This window comes from Schistocerca piceifrons, chromosome 1, assembly GCF_021461385.2.
Source record: "Schistocerca piceifrons isolate TAMUIC-IGC-003096 chromosome 1, iqSchPice1.1, whole genome shotgun sequence".
NCBI classification, from domain to species: Eukaryota; Metazoa; Arthropoda; class Insecta; order Orthoptera; family Acrididae; genus Schistocerca; species Schistocerca piceifrons.
Window position 1 is genome coordinate 857822086 of NC_060138.1, and position 15001 is coordinate 857837086.

At 45.6% G+C, this 15001-nt stretch overlaps 1 protein-coding gene and 1 non-coding gene across 3 annotated transcripts in view; one reads left to right on the plus strand and one right to left on the minus strand.

Moving 5' to 3' along the window:
• Positions 1 to 15001, plus strand: part of LOC124715789 (matrix metalloproteinase-2-like) — a 912762-nt gene that overhangs the window by 76200 nt on the left and 821561 nt on the right. The gene's annotated exons all lie outside the window — the stretch shown is intronic.
• Trnat-ugu lies at positions 4460 to 4534 on the minus strand. The gene has a single exon. It is a non-coding gene; the product is annotated as a tRNA-Thr (tRNA).

The following is a 15001-nucleotide window of genomic DNA, read 5'->3' on the forward strand; positions in this document are numbered from 1 at the left end:
AGAATTCGTGTCTATCGCAGCCATTCAGATGAGGTGTTAGCTGCTGGGTTTACAACCGATACGATATGCCTTGTCTAGTAATATATGCCTGTAATACAACAAGCGAAACAATTGAAACGATGTATCCCATCCATTTTCCTCGGCTCCAACCCAGAGCAATACGAGAAAAATACAATGGTGAGAATTACAGTAATTTTCATAGTCACGCCATTGAGTTTCCGGTTTCGCCTTCGTGCAGTCAAATTGTCATCGGTCCCGGCGGAGGTTCGAGTCCTCCCTCGGGCAAGGGTGTGTGTGTTTGTCCTTAAGATAATTTAGGTTAAGTAGTGTGTAAGCTTAGGGACTGATGACCTTAGAAGTTAAGTCCCATAAGATTTCACACACATTTGAACATTTTTCAAACTGTTATCTTGCAACATAATCTGGACGTGAGCTGCTCCAAAGGTCAGTCTGTCACAATAACCTCCATTCCATAAACTAATATAGATTCAATACAAATACTGTCAGTCTTCTGTTTTCAACTTGTTTGCTCGTTATGAAGTCACATGGGTATGTCTGGTATCGTTAAGTTCAACAGTCGGCTGTAGAGGTGTGGAAAACGTCTCCACGTTCTCAGCTTCAGTCCATCCCATAATATTAATCTCTGAGATTCGAAGATCTCAGTGACAAGTCAGTCCACAGGATTCTCGCAGTTCTGTGGCTCGATTCACTCTGTCATTATCGTCAGTGAAGAGCTGCACGGTATTCATCCAACAACCGACGTCGAAGTGGGACTGCAATCACACGACAAGAAACTTCTGCTCACCAAAATCCCACCACTCCACCCCAGCACCGAAAAAGGCTTCTGCAATTTTCCTTCTTTCCATTCAATTATACGATGAAAATTGTTCCAAACTCTGAAGTACGAAGAACGCTTACCCCTATCCACTGCTGGTCCTTTCACGATGTTGGATCCATCGCTGCTCCACCGCGAGTAAGGCAGACACACACGGCTTGGCGTATAGGGAACAGACCAACTGCTCTGCGTCGTTGATACACAGTTTGTAAGAGACTACAGTTCCTGAGGCAGCAGCTGTCTTGCAGAAGTACTTCGACTTTGCCAAACAGTTTAGAACAGATATAGACTCTTTTCTGGAGTGGTTAGTATTAGTCGACCTTACAGTGAACTACGACGAACGTTGTCTGCTTCTGAGAACTATAGCCAAGCATTTGAGTTGATATTTAATGCTACGCTGAATACCGCGAGGTTGTGTTGTCTTTCTGAAAGCTTCTGAGGCGTACGGTGAGTAACACTTCTCGTATTGTGTCCTTTTGGCGTACTGGCTACGATGCTAAATCATGTAGTGTCTACAATTCATATAGAGTATATACATCGGAAATTGCGATTTTTTATGTTCTCAAGAGTCTTCAGTTGTTCGTGTATAATTTCCTTCATTCGAGAACAACACTGGTTAGTATAACCAATTTTTTATCTAGATGACGGGGACGGGGTCAGTACCCGAAAATACTGTTTTACAGTGACACGACGCTGTTTGAGATACGAGAGGATTTTGTTCATTAGTGCTACAGAAAGAATCTTTGGGGACATTCTTTTATGGTGCCTGAAGTTCACAGATAGTAGCGCTTTTCAATTTTCTGATAGTCTGAAGCAAGAAATTAAATAATACGATTGGCCTACTATCCCGCCACTCATGGTGACAGCCTCGGAGAGCGTCGGCTATAGTATTTGTGTGCCACATATAGGGTGGTTATAATTAAACTTTTGCTACTACAGGCAGTGTAGACAGGAAACTGTTTACCGTATGAGTACCCAAAGTTATAAGAATGATATTCTCTCTGTGCGCTGTAGGAATTGCGTTGTTAGCGGTGTTAGTGTCTCGACTTGCCGCAGGGAGCCGTTACTGGTCCGGCGACGTAGGGCTGCACCAGATGCATCATTGTGCATTACAACTGCACACAGTCAACGCGTGTCTTCACAAGGTGAGCAGGACTTTACTCGCAAAAACTGTTTTATAAAAACAACAGCAATACTGCTGCTGCCGTGCGGGGTAGCCGTTCGGTCTGAGGCTCCTCACCACGGTTCGTGCGGCTCCCCCCGTTGGAAGTGCGAGTCCTCCCTCGGGCATGGGTGTGTGTTGCCTTTAGCGTAAGTTAGTTTAAGTTATATTAAGTAGTGTGTAAGCCTAGCGACCGATGACCTCAGCAGTTTGGTCCCATAGGAACTTACCACAAATTTCCAGATTTCCAACTGCTATTGCTCTTCGCGAGTATCGACGCATTAAAGGAGTTAGAGGAACGCCCTCTTTCCGCAACGGGATTGAGGAACATAATTCGGAAGTTCGAATTCACTGGCGATTTGGGAATACTTCCTGGGAGAGACCGACGACCAAGTACGCCACAAATTGATGAAGAAGTTACTGTTTCGATAGATGAGAGCGCTGGATGCAACGTACGATCTTCAAGCAGTGCACGAGCTGTTTCACGGCAGCTGAAAAATCCATCGTTCACCGTCGGAAAAGTGCCTCTAGTGCGGTTCCAGGCTGTCGTGGATGCAGACGGTCGTCACATTGAGCAACGTTTGTAACGGACAAGTTGCTCTGTAACTACAATATATGATCTGAAGATGGGCAGCTAGCCCGAAACCGGTAATTGAAAATAAAGAATAGCGATCGAAGACTGAAACGCCATATTTTATTTAATGAACGATCGCGGAATTCCCATTGAGACAACCATGTCTAGTTTTGATGGTACGCAATTAACAAATGTTACCCACTCACGCGGAAATTAAAATGTGTTTCTTGCAATGGTTTTTCGTTATTTCTCCTCCGCATGTAATCATTTTTCATGGGGGACCCTCCACTGTAGCGAAAGTTTAAGTATAAACACCCTATAGATACGATTTCTGCAAACACATGTGAACGGTCAGCCCCCACCCCCATATGAATGATCTTTGCCTTTCTGCAGGAAATAAATACCTGACCCCACGGTTGGATCGACAGTTCGTATCTCAGAAACTGAAGCCTCTGCCCACCTCGCATCGATACAGCTGCTACGTCGCTTTCTGGACCTGCATTTTGTCTAGAAACTCTGTACAATTATGTTATATTCTTTCAGACGATTCTGGCTTTGTTGGTGTTGATTTGAGCTCACGTTACTTGCAGTCGTAACGTCCGCCTCTCTACTGCGTATTCGGCTACCTAGCGTCGATCATAGTTTCCAGTTACCACACGTTACGTGATTTGCAGCAGTGCAGTTCTTAGCTTGTGTCAAGCTGCAACACAAAGGCTGGGAAGTGGCAGGCAGGTGGCAGTGAAGACGACGGAGCCGCTGCCCTTCTGGTCTGAGTGGATGCTGGTAGCGTGCCGGCGTCATTAGTGAGCGTCCGTCACAGCTGGACGCTCCGCTGCGCTGTGGAGCTGCTGCGTGCGCAGGCGGCGGCGGTGTTGGCCGTGGCGTGGGGTGACGTGACGGAACGTCGCATAGCGACGGGGCGCGCTGCGATTCCCAATGCCGCCCCTGACCGAGGGGCACTGAGTGCGTGTGTCCGCTCACCGGTGCCCGCTGGCGTCTCCTTTCCTACTCCGTCGCCCATGCAGGACAGCCGGAGCGACGCGGCCGCTTTCAAGCCTGACCGGAAACACCGGCGCAGAGTCTGAGGCCGTCGGCACACGAGACGACGTGCATGCACATGTGATATCGAACGTCAGGAGACATAGCACGACACGAGCTCGTTAACGTGATTTTGCGCTCGCCAGAGGCAGTTATCGGCTTTATTTGTCTCGCAAACCATACTGTTCATGAAAAAGGACGCGCATATAATTCCTATGTAAATTCTAATGGCACGCGTATTACCTCACTTGTCCAGATGATGATGATATATATGACGGTAGTATCTGTTCTCGAAAGAACAATTACCGTTGATGACCATGCAGCTTTGCTAGAATTGAAATGATAATTAAATGGACACACTAGCTGCAAACAGGCGTTGATGCACTTCATTGGGGTCATGATGAAAACGTGTGCCCCGACCGGGACTCGATCCCGGGATCTCTTGCTTACATGGCAGACGCTCTAACCATCTGAGCCACCAAGGGCACAGAGGATTGTGCGCCTGCGGGGACTTATCCCTTGCACGCTCCCCGTAGGACCCACATTCCCAACATGTCCACATCACTACATTCGTAGTGCGCCTAATAGATGTTGGCCCATCATACTCATTACTCGTGGCGTATTAATCTACCAAGTCCCGTACGAGTTCGGGCATAGCGTGTGCGTTCGCACAAGAAGGTCAATGGCCGGGAAGCCACATTTTAATGATATATGACGGTAGTATCTGTACTCGAAAGAACAATTACCGTTGATGACCATGCAGCTCTGCTGGAAATGAAATAATAATTAAATGGACCCTTAGCTGCAAACAGGCGTTGATGTACTTCATTGCGGTCATGTTGAAAATGTGTGCCCCGACCGGGACTCGAACCCGGGATCTCCTGCTTACATGGCAGACGCTCTAACCATCTGAGCCACCGAGGGCAGTGAGGATTGTGCACCTGCAGGGACTTATCCCTTGCACGCTCCCCGTGATGATGATGTTTGGTTTGTGGGGCGCTCAACTACGCTGTTATCAGCGTCCGTACAAATGCCCAACCATTGCTCAGTCCTATCTCTCCACTTTCATGATTGATGATAAAATGATGAGGACAACACAAACACCCAGTCATCTCGCGGCAGGTGAAAATCCCTGACCCCGCCGGGGATCGAACCCGGGACCCCGTGCTCGGGAAACGAGAACGCGACCGCGAGACCACGAGCTGAACACTTGTCCAGATGTTAGTCATGCTGTTCTGCCTATGCTATGCATAAATAAAAGCTTCTGTATCCGTGAATGTGTAATAAGACAAAACGGAAAGCCAAAAAATGTGTTCAAATGTGTGTGAAATCCTATGGGACTTAATTACTAAGGTTATCAGTCCCTAAGCTTACACACTACTTAACCTAAATTATCCTAAGGACAAACACACACACACACACACACACACACACACACACACCCATGCCTGAGGGAGGACTCGAACCTCCGCCGGGACCAGCCGCACCGTCCATGACTGCAGCGCCTTAGACCGCTCGAGGAAAGACAAATGTCCAGTCAGTAAACTTATAAAAGTCCACTAAATCGAACAAACTCTCTCCTGATAGAGAGCGCATTTATATTTACATAACATCAAATGTTACAGAAATTAGTTCTATTAACACAATCTTTTAGAAAACGCGAATATAACATACCTCCAGATGCGAACCCTCTACCGACCCACTCACAGTTCTGTACTATGGCGCCTCTTTTTGCTGATATCACATGTTTCGTTAATGTTCGTTGTATTTGTCCGGGGCGGACGTCCCATGACACCTATTCAAGTTCGTCGTTGATCCGTTCGCTCAGTTTTTTTATTACAGATGGCAGCTAACCTTCTGGCCGAACACGCTGAGCTACTATGCCGGAGTGGCGCCTCAGTCAACTACGCTATGCTGAAACCGTGTTTAGTGTCCTCGTAATATATGTTACAGTCTTCTAAAGGCTTTAATTGCCGAACTTTTATTAATTGACATTTAATTATAACGACTCCTTTTCATGGATCTTCGGTGGGTCGTTGCTTCCAAATGTAATAATACGCAAGTTACAACGAGAAACTGACTAAATACCAAAATTCTTTAACCATCAGAAGTACTCATTTTACTAAGGTTTGCAGCTCCTCTTTTCGTTCTTTCGTGTTTGCGATTTAAAAACTCGGTTGTTTTGGAAATCAGCCATATGCAAACACAATTAGTTTATTTTTATATTTACCCAGACATGTTTTGATACCAATGTATCATCTTCTGTGGGTCATTTTTTTTTTACTTCTGTAAAATATAGTATCTCATTTGTAATAATTTAACTGCTGAAGGCCTAAGAAATACAATAATTGCAATTTGCTTCGTTTCGTTTAGACACTCGCCTTAAAATTACATCGCTAACTGAATTGTATAATTATACATCAATTTTAGTGCTTTTTTTTTTACGGCATGTCATCTGCAAAATAGCCATGAAGAAAATTATTGCGTGTTAGTGGTGAGCTGTTTCGAGGATGGAGGTTATGTACGTTTATATACTTACATTTTTCGTCCTGTTTGGTGTCCCTGGTTGGTGTCTCAACCAACAGCTATTTAGTACATTGTTTTCACTCAGTTTTTCACAAATTTCCGCTCACTACTTCACCTCACATGCACTTACACAAAATGTGGCGAAATGTGATGTGAGCATACACTCCAGACAACACCCTCAGTGAGAGGTATTACGTTATTGTCTTTGCTCACTTGTGCATCGTTGGTCTTGTGTTTGTTATGGCACTGATTTTGAATGTGTGTGTGTGTGTGTGTGTGAGAGAGAGAGAGAGAGAGAGAGAGAGAGAGAGAGAGAGAGAGAGAGAGAGATATGGAAAAAGGGGTGGGGAGGGAACCAAGAAAACAGAACTTTTTTTTTTTTGCTGTTATGTTCTTTGTGGGAGGGTCACCTTTGTATAGTTCATTGAGTGTTCCAAACAGTGTTTTGTTGCACAGTGTTGTATTTTATTCGGGACTCTCTTTCCCTTTATTGATGCTTTTTGATTGTGGTAGTTCTCCTCTATTGTGAGTTTTTGATACAGACTGTTGCTTTCTCTGAGGATCTTAAGATCAGTCTCCATGTTTTTTGGGTGGTGGTTTCCTCGTATTATATGGTCTGCAAAAGTAGAGTATGTACTATCACTTCTTAGGGCTCTGAGGTGTTCAGAGTACCTCGTTTTGAAATTTCTTCATTTTTGGGCTATGTAGACTTGTTCCCTGTGATTTCTACCCTCGAGAAGCAAGAGGAATTGATAAATTTACTCATAATGTGCCAGTGTTGATATGGAGATTTGGTCGTTTCACACGAGACTGCCATGCAGTGGACACAGGTTGTGCCTTTCGTAATTACAGTTTAGGCAAGTTCTAAAGAACTAGAGATGTTACGGGGGATTTCCAAAACATGGTTCTACTGGAGAAGCTCGTAAAGGTTCACAGAAAAGACGAAAACCCGTAGGAATGAGAATGTGCCCCTTGTCCATTGGGGGCGAGGTTGACAGAGCGGCCAGCTCCGTGCCTGCGGAGCTTACCCCTACTGTACATTCTGGTCACGTGCCCGGTGGCTGGCGCGGCCGTCCGAGCGAATGGCGACAAGCTTCCATAATGAAGTCCTCGTCCGCGCCCGCAGCTCGCTCCTGCTAAATGAGAACACGCTTCTCTTCTGCGGAAAGAACCCTCCGGGAGCTCAAAGGTATTAAATTCGAACGGGGGCACCATTTCGACCGCTAAGGACTCTGGTTCTCTACAAAAAACATCTCTTTTCCTCATTTTATATTCTGCCCGGACATTGGCAGCAAGGCAATAAGGGATGATTAAGTTGGTATCACGTGGCAGCGACAAATGTGGCTCCACCTACTTCTTAAAATGGAACCAGAGAGTCGAAAGTAACGACGTTGCGCTTTCTGCGATACATAAAATGTGGCCGACTGACGTACGGGGCTATACACGTCCTGCTCCAGTAAAACAGGTTGGGTGGAACGAAAAAGTGCAGGATTTAAACTGGATACACAGAGGTTGCAAACTATCGCCGGACCCCGCGCGAAATGGCCCGCGCCAATAAAAGAGGGAGAGGCTGAGAAACTGCCCGCCGCCTGCCCTGCGCCACGCCCCGGCCCCCCCCGGCCAGCGCCGTTTGTTAACTCCCCCCACGCACCCACACTCCCACGCTGCACGCGTGCCGCCGGTGCGTGGACCGCCCAGGGCGACACACTCGCCAGCCAGAAATCTTGCTGCTCAAGCGCACACTGAGGTGACTACAGTAATGAGGTACCTCCTAATGTCGTTTTGGACCTCCTTTTTCCCGGCGTAGTGCAGCATCTCGCCGTGGCAAGGACTCAAAAAGTCGTTGGAAGTTCTTGCAGAAATACTGAGCCATACTGCCTCTGTAGCCTTCCATAATTGCGAAAATGTTGCCGGTGCAGGATTTTATGCATCTACAAGTGGCAAGCACTCAACAAATAGTTTGAAGTTCCCTGCCGAAGTATTGAGCCATGCTGCCCCTGTAGCCTTTCATAATTGCGAAAATGTTGCCGGTGTTGGATTTTATGCATCTAGAAGTGGCAAGCACTCAACAAATCGTTGGAAGATCTCTGCCGAAGTATTGAGCCATGCATACGCTGTAGCCTTCCATAATTGCGAAAATGTGACCGGTGCAGGATTTTGTGCACAAATAGACCTCTCGATTGCATCCCATAAATATTGAATGGGATTTATGTCGGGCGATTTGGGTGGTCAAATCATTCGCTCGAACTGTCCAGAATGTTCAAATCAGTTCCGAACAGTTGTGGCTCGGTAGCAAGGCGCATTGTCATTCATTAAAAGTCCGACGTTGACTGGGAACATGACCTCCACGAATGGCTGCAAATGGCCTCCAAGTAGCCGAACATAAATATTGCTAGTCAATGAATGGTTCTGCTGGCCCACAGCATTGTGGAGCCACCACCAGCTTGCACGAGCGACTTTTTGACAGCTTGGGTCCATGGCTTCATGGCACGTGAGCCACCCTCGAACGTAGCATCAGTTCTTACCAACTGAAATCGGGACTCATCTGACCAGACTATGGTTCTGCAGTCGTCTAGGGTCCAACCGACATAGTCACCAGCCCACAGGAGGCGGTGCAGGCGATGTCGTGCTGGTAGCAATGGCACTCACGCCGGACATTTGCTACCGTACCCCATTAACGCCAGATTTCCCCGCACTGTCCTAACGAATAAGTTCATCGTACGTCCCTGTTTGACTTCGGCGGTTATTTGGAAATTTGAAAATTTTGTGGTAAGGTCTTATGAGACCAAACTGCTGAGGTCATCGGTGCCTAAGCTAGTTAATCTAACTTAAACTAACTTACGCTAAGGACAACACACACACACCCATGTACGAGGAAGGACTCGAACCTCCGACGGGGGCAGCCGCGTGGGCCGTGACAAGGCACCTAAGACCGCTCGGCTACCACGCGCGACTCGGCTATTTCGCACGGTGTTGCTTGTCTGTAACCACTGAAAATACTACGCAAACGTCGCTGCTCTCAGTCGCTAAGTGAAGGCCTTGCCCGTTATGAGAAGTAATGCATGAAATGTGGTATTCTCGGCACACTCCTGGCACTACGGATCTCGGAATTTTGAATTCCCAAACGACTTCCGAAATGAAGTGTCCCATGCTTCTAGTTCCAGCTACTACTCCGCGTTCAAAATCGGTTAATTCTCGTCGTGCGGCCGCAATGACGCCGGAAGCATTTTCATCATGAGTGACCTGAGTACAAATGACAGCTCCGCCAATGAACTGCCCTTTTACAGCTTGTATACGCGATGCTAAATCCATCTGTATATGTGCATATCTCGAGACTATGAATATTGTCACCTCAGTATAAAGCGCTCTTACGGTGATGTCCGCGGATCTTCTGTTGTGTGCAGCTGTTGGTAATTAGTAATCGCTGGTCGTAGCCAATCAGGTGATAGTATATGGTAGTCAGTGAGAGTCGCTGTGTTTATCATGTACGTTTTCGAATATATCAGGATTTCTGAATTTGTTGTTAGGTTGGGATCGAGCAGCACAGCTTCAGTGAAGTGAAATTTATGAAATTTAGTAGAACCACTCAAAAAGGAATAAACCGTGGTCTGTAAAACGAAAGCGGTAGAAGGGGTCGTAATGTCATTGCCTACTGAAGAAGATGCGGACCCCGAAAGAGTGTTGAGGCCCAGACCTCGCTGCTAGAGGGACACGGGCGCACACGCCCGTAACGACAGAGCGATCACGTGAACACCTCGACCGTCCACTGCACTCAGTAGTGCTGAAAACAGAAATGAAGGTTTCAGAAGACGAGCAAAATGTTTCCTTACTGAGTAATGAGTGCGAGAAACGGAAATTCGAGGCAGAATGGTGAAAGTGTACGGAGTGCATAGCATATCCGCAGCAATTTCAACGCTCACCCCGACCACAGGGGTAAACCGTAACTCGCTGGTCTTCAGTAATGAAGGAACCCACCTGCTGAATAACGTATCAGTAATGCGGTGTGGCATTCCATATCGAACCTCATCGGCCAACGACATCCGTCCTTTCAGTCGTTTGTGCCACGCCTTGACCCTTTCAACGGATATGCAGTGCTCTTTGTACACTTCCGCCATTCTCTGGCGAATTTCCGTTCCTCGCACTGCTTCCGCGGTCGAGTGCAGTGGGCGGTCGACGCCTTCACGTGCTCACTTGTGGTCACCTGGGTGTTCGCGCGTGTTCCTTAAGCGGCTAGTTTGGGACTTCAGCGTTCTTATAGATACCACGCCTTCTTCCGCAGGCAACGGCATTACCATCCCATCTGTGGTTTACATTTTACAGCATCGTGCTCGTTTCTTTTTTAATCGCCCTAATATAATCTTGAAACGATCGTGGTATCCGTGTTGCTGCTTAGGGTGCGACCTGAACACACAGTATTACAGTCAGTGTTATTACAAACGTTTCGCTGTATTTCTGTAATATATCGCGATTCCCGAGGTCGTGAAGAGGGTGTGATCTAATTCCTCAGATTAAATTGGTGCTAGTGAGACAAAGTAAATGATAATTTTATTTACGAAGCGTAGAGATTTACAAATTAGCGGTGAAATTGGCTACTATATTCGATTCATGATTCTTCGTATTCACTTTCTATCTTTCCCTCACCCCTCACACAAATCACCAGCAGCAAGGGAATCAAAACCCCCGGAAACCATAAGTGCACTTATGGCCTTCGATAAGGCATAAAAGCGAGGACTTCGGAGTATTAGAGGAAACGGGACTACCATCAACATATAATAATGTCTGTAAAAAGTTTATACACCAGTGCCTGCTTCAGACTTAATTTATCTAATTACAGTGGGAGAACTATAGTTAGTAATCAGACATGAAGAGTGAGTATTATGACCCACACTTCCACAGGTTTAGCTTTCACACAAATGATATCCTACACAGATGGAAGGATCAAGCACCGTCTTGAACTGAGTTAGGCAGGACCCCATTATTTGTATTAGCATATGCTTAAGACTTCGTGATAATACTAAACACTGAAAATAATCTTCAATAAACTATTTATTTACTACATAAGATTTTAAAGAATATAAACTTACGACTTGAAAATCAGTAACCATGGCATTCCATGGCAAACACCAAATAAGAGCAGAGATCAACAACAGAATTTTAGAATAGTTTCAATATTTTAATTATTTAGGGTTTTGCATCTCATATGATTACGATATACACATAAATAATAAATTAGAAAGACATCAGGCAATGTGCGGAACTACTCGAAGAACACTGAAAGCAGTGCTGATCGAAATACAGCTGAAGATGTACAAGGTCATAGCAGTGCTGGTTATTCTGTATACACTTCTGGTCATTAAAATTGCTATACCAAGAAGAAATGTAGATGATAAACGGGTATTCATTGGACAAATATACTAGAACTGACATGTGATTAAATTTTCACCCAGTTTGGGTGCATAGATCCTGAGAAATCAGTACCCAGAACAACCACCTCTGGCCGTAATAACGGCCTTGATACGCCTGGGCATTAAGTCAAACAGAGCTTGGATGGCGTGTACAGGTACAGCTGCCCATGCAGCTTCAACACGACACCACAGTTCATCTAGAGTAGTGACTGGCGTATTGTGACGACCCAGTTGCTCGGCCACCATTGACCAGACGTTTTCAATTGGTGAGAGATCTGGAGAATGTGCTGGCCAGCGCAGCAGTCGAACATTTTCTGTACAGGACCTGCAACATGCGGTCGTGCATTATTCTGCTGAAATGTAGGGTTTCGCAGGGATCGAATGTAAAGCCACGAGTCGTAACACATCTGAAATGTAACGTACACTGTTCAAAGTGCCGTCAATGCGAACAAGAGGTGACCGAGACGTGTAACCAATGACACCCCATACCATCACGCCGGGTGATACGCCAGGATGGCGATGCGAATACACGCTTCCAATGTGCGTTCACCGCGATGTCGCCAAAGACGGATGCGACCATCATGATGATGTAAACAGATCCTGGATTCATCCGAAAAAATGACGTTTTGCCACTCGTGCACATAGGTTCGTCGTTGAGTACACCATCGCAGGCGTTCCTGTCTGCGATGCAGCGTCAAGGGTAACCGCAGCCATGGTGTCCGAGCTGATAGTCCATGCTACTGCAAACGTCGTCGAACTGTTCGTGCAGATGGTTGTTGTCTTGCAAACGTCCCCATTTGTTGAGTCAGGGATCGAGTCGTGGCTGCACGATCCGTTACAGCCATGCGGATAAGATGCCTGTCATCTCGACTGCTAGTGATACGATGCCGTTGGTATCCAGCACGGCGTTCCGTATTACCCTCCTGAACCCACCGATTCCATATTCTGCTAACGGTCATTGGATCTCGACCAATGCGAGCAGCAATGTAGCGATACGATAAACCGCAATCGCGATAGGCTACAATCCGACCTTTATCAAGGTCGGAAACGTGATGGTACGCATTTCTCCTCCTTACACGAGGCATCACAACAACGTTTCACCAGGCAACGCCGGTCAACTGCTGTTTGTGTATGAGAAATCGGTTGGAAACATTCCTCATGTCAGCACGTTGTAGGTGTCGCCACTTACGCCAACTTTGTGTTAATGCTCTGAAAAGCTAACAATTTGCATATGACAGCATCGTCTTACTGTCGGTTAAATTTCGTAGCACGTCATCATCGTGGTGTAGCAATTTTAATGGCCAGTTGTGTAGTAGTGAAACGTGGGCATTAAGACAAAAGGACCACAGCGATATACAAGCTACATAATGAAGTTTCTCAAGGCACTATTGAGATGCACACGCCTTGATAAAACAGGAAATCGCAATATATGTCCCAGAAACACTGAGGTAAAGATGGATGGTGGGCGGAAGAAATCGAAGAGCCAGATCCATGAAAGACTGTTTATCTCGATGATGATAATGGTACAAAACCTGCAACCATAGACACTATGATATATCCAACAAATAAACTAGGTTCATCGGATGTAGATGTTATTCTGAGATGAAGGGCTTGGCACACGAAATAATGTCGTGTCGGCCCACATCAAACCAGTAATCAGACTGATGAACAAAACCAAAATCGCAGACTCTCCCCCGTATCGATAACAGTTGCCCTTCGTCGGAGATGGACTTCAGTAATAAGTGGGTGCTCTGAGTTATCAATCCTCAGAGTACAGAAAAGCGCCATCAGCTCCGCATTGAAAGCAGACGACGCTTTTTATGTTCCTGATGACTTACCGCACGTGGCAGGCACTGACGGGATGATAACCTAGTCCTCATTTAAGAGACGCCGACTTTTTGATAAAAATACGCTACTCCGTCGCAGAAATCCATAAGGCAATCCAGCTTATAATATTAAATTACTTACCTTGCAGAATAATTACACAGGCTTCCCGCGGAAGTCAAGCATCTGTAAGTTCTCTGTTATTCGTAAATGGTTTAGACGATGGTTGTTTTGTTCCGGAAGCTCTTCCTGCTCACGCTACGGAAAATCAGTTGCATGAAGTAGTGTACAAAATACAACCACCAATAGCGGTTTTTTTCGCCATAATAGCACATTTATATGAGAAAAATTCAATGTAACAACTTCCTGCAGATCAAACAAAAAATTCATATCATATTATCACCAGTGGCAGGGAAGCCCTTTGTGAGCGTTGGCCTTTTTTTGGCGATTACTCCATTCTTTCCTATTTATTGCCGTATTTCTTCAATTATGAATTCTAGTTCTTCTTGTGTCCTCTCTGAAGCCTTCGTTTCAGTACTACACAACTACATCTTTGGTGTTCCAAATCTTGAATATCTTCTTAATCATTTTGTCGTTGGCTTCCGGCATATGTCATACTCATTCCAGCTTTCTAATCTTTATGCAACTGACGTGTGGTTCATTATATAGATTGTACCATTCATGGTTGAATCTTCTTCTCCAGATACTATTTTCTTCTACTGTCTCAAGAATTTGCCTTAAGATCTTTCCTTCAAATACGCTAAGTATACTTTCATCGAATTTCGTTAGTGTCCAGGTTTCAGTGCCATATGTTCGACCCGGACTCAGTTAATTAATTAATTAATGACGTGTGATTAGGGCCTTCCATCCAGTAGACCGTTCGCCGGGTGCAAGTCTTTCGATTTGACGCCACTTCGGTGACTTGCGCGTCGATGGGGATGAAATGATGATGATTAGGACAACACAACACCCAGTCCCTGAGCTGAGAAAATCTCCGACCCAGCCGGAATCGAACCCGGACCCTTAGCATTGACATTCTGTTGCGATGACCACTCAGCTACCGGGGGCGGACACCGGACTCAGTAAAACTTCATAAATCATAACTTTGCAACTTGTACTTCAGATGTGTTCTGAACGCTCAGAGAACATCTGACAAGAAATGAAACAGTAAAAGTACATTGGACGTCGGGATTGGTTCGGTAGGCGCAGTTTCGGCAGAAAATGTCTTCTGCACAATCAAAAAAGAAAAAAAAATAGTTGTACATGGAACATGACAGGCACATTTGTATACATGTGTCTAAAGGTATGGCAACACCAGGGACAAACTTAAACTCTTCATGGAATTTATCAACATCTCAATTCAAACGTGTGGGAAACAACTAACAGTCAACCATCAGTTCTATTATTTTGCGCGAAAGATTTTGATTTATGGACTAGCTCGCTACCGGCGGTGGTCCGAAATCAGTTTATCCCTTGCACATTCACAGTCACAAAGTTTCTCAAATCATTTCAACATGAAAAGAAAAATAAGTGCGGTACGTTTTACTGATACAGTAATACCAGAACCATATCCTCAAATGGAACGCAGTTCGGTCTTGACAGGAGTCAAGTGATCATCACAATATTAATAAGAGAGA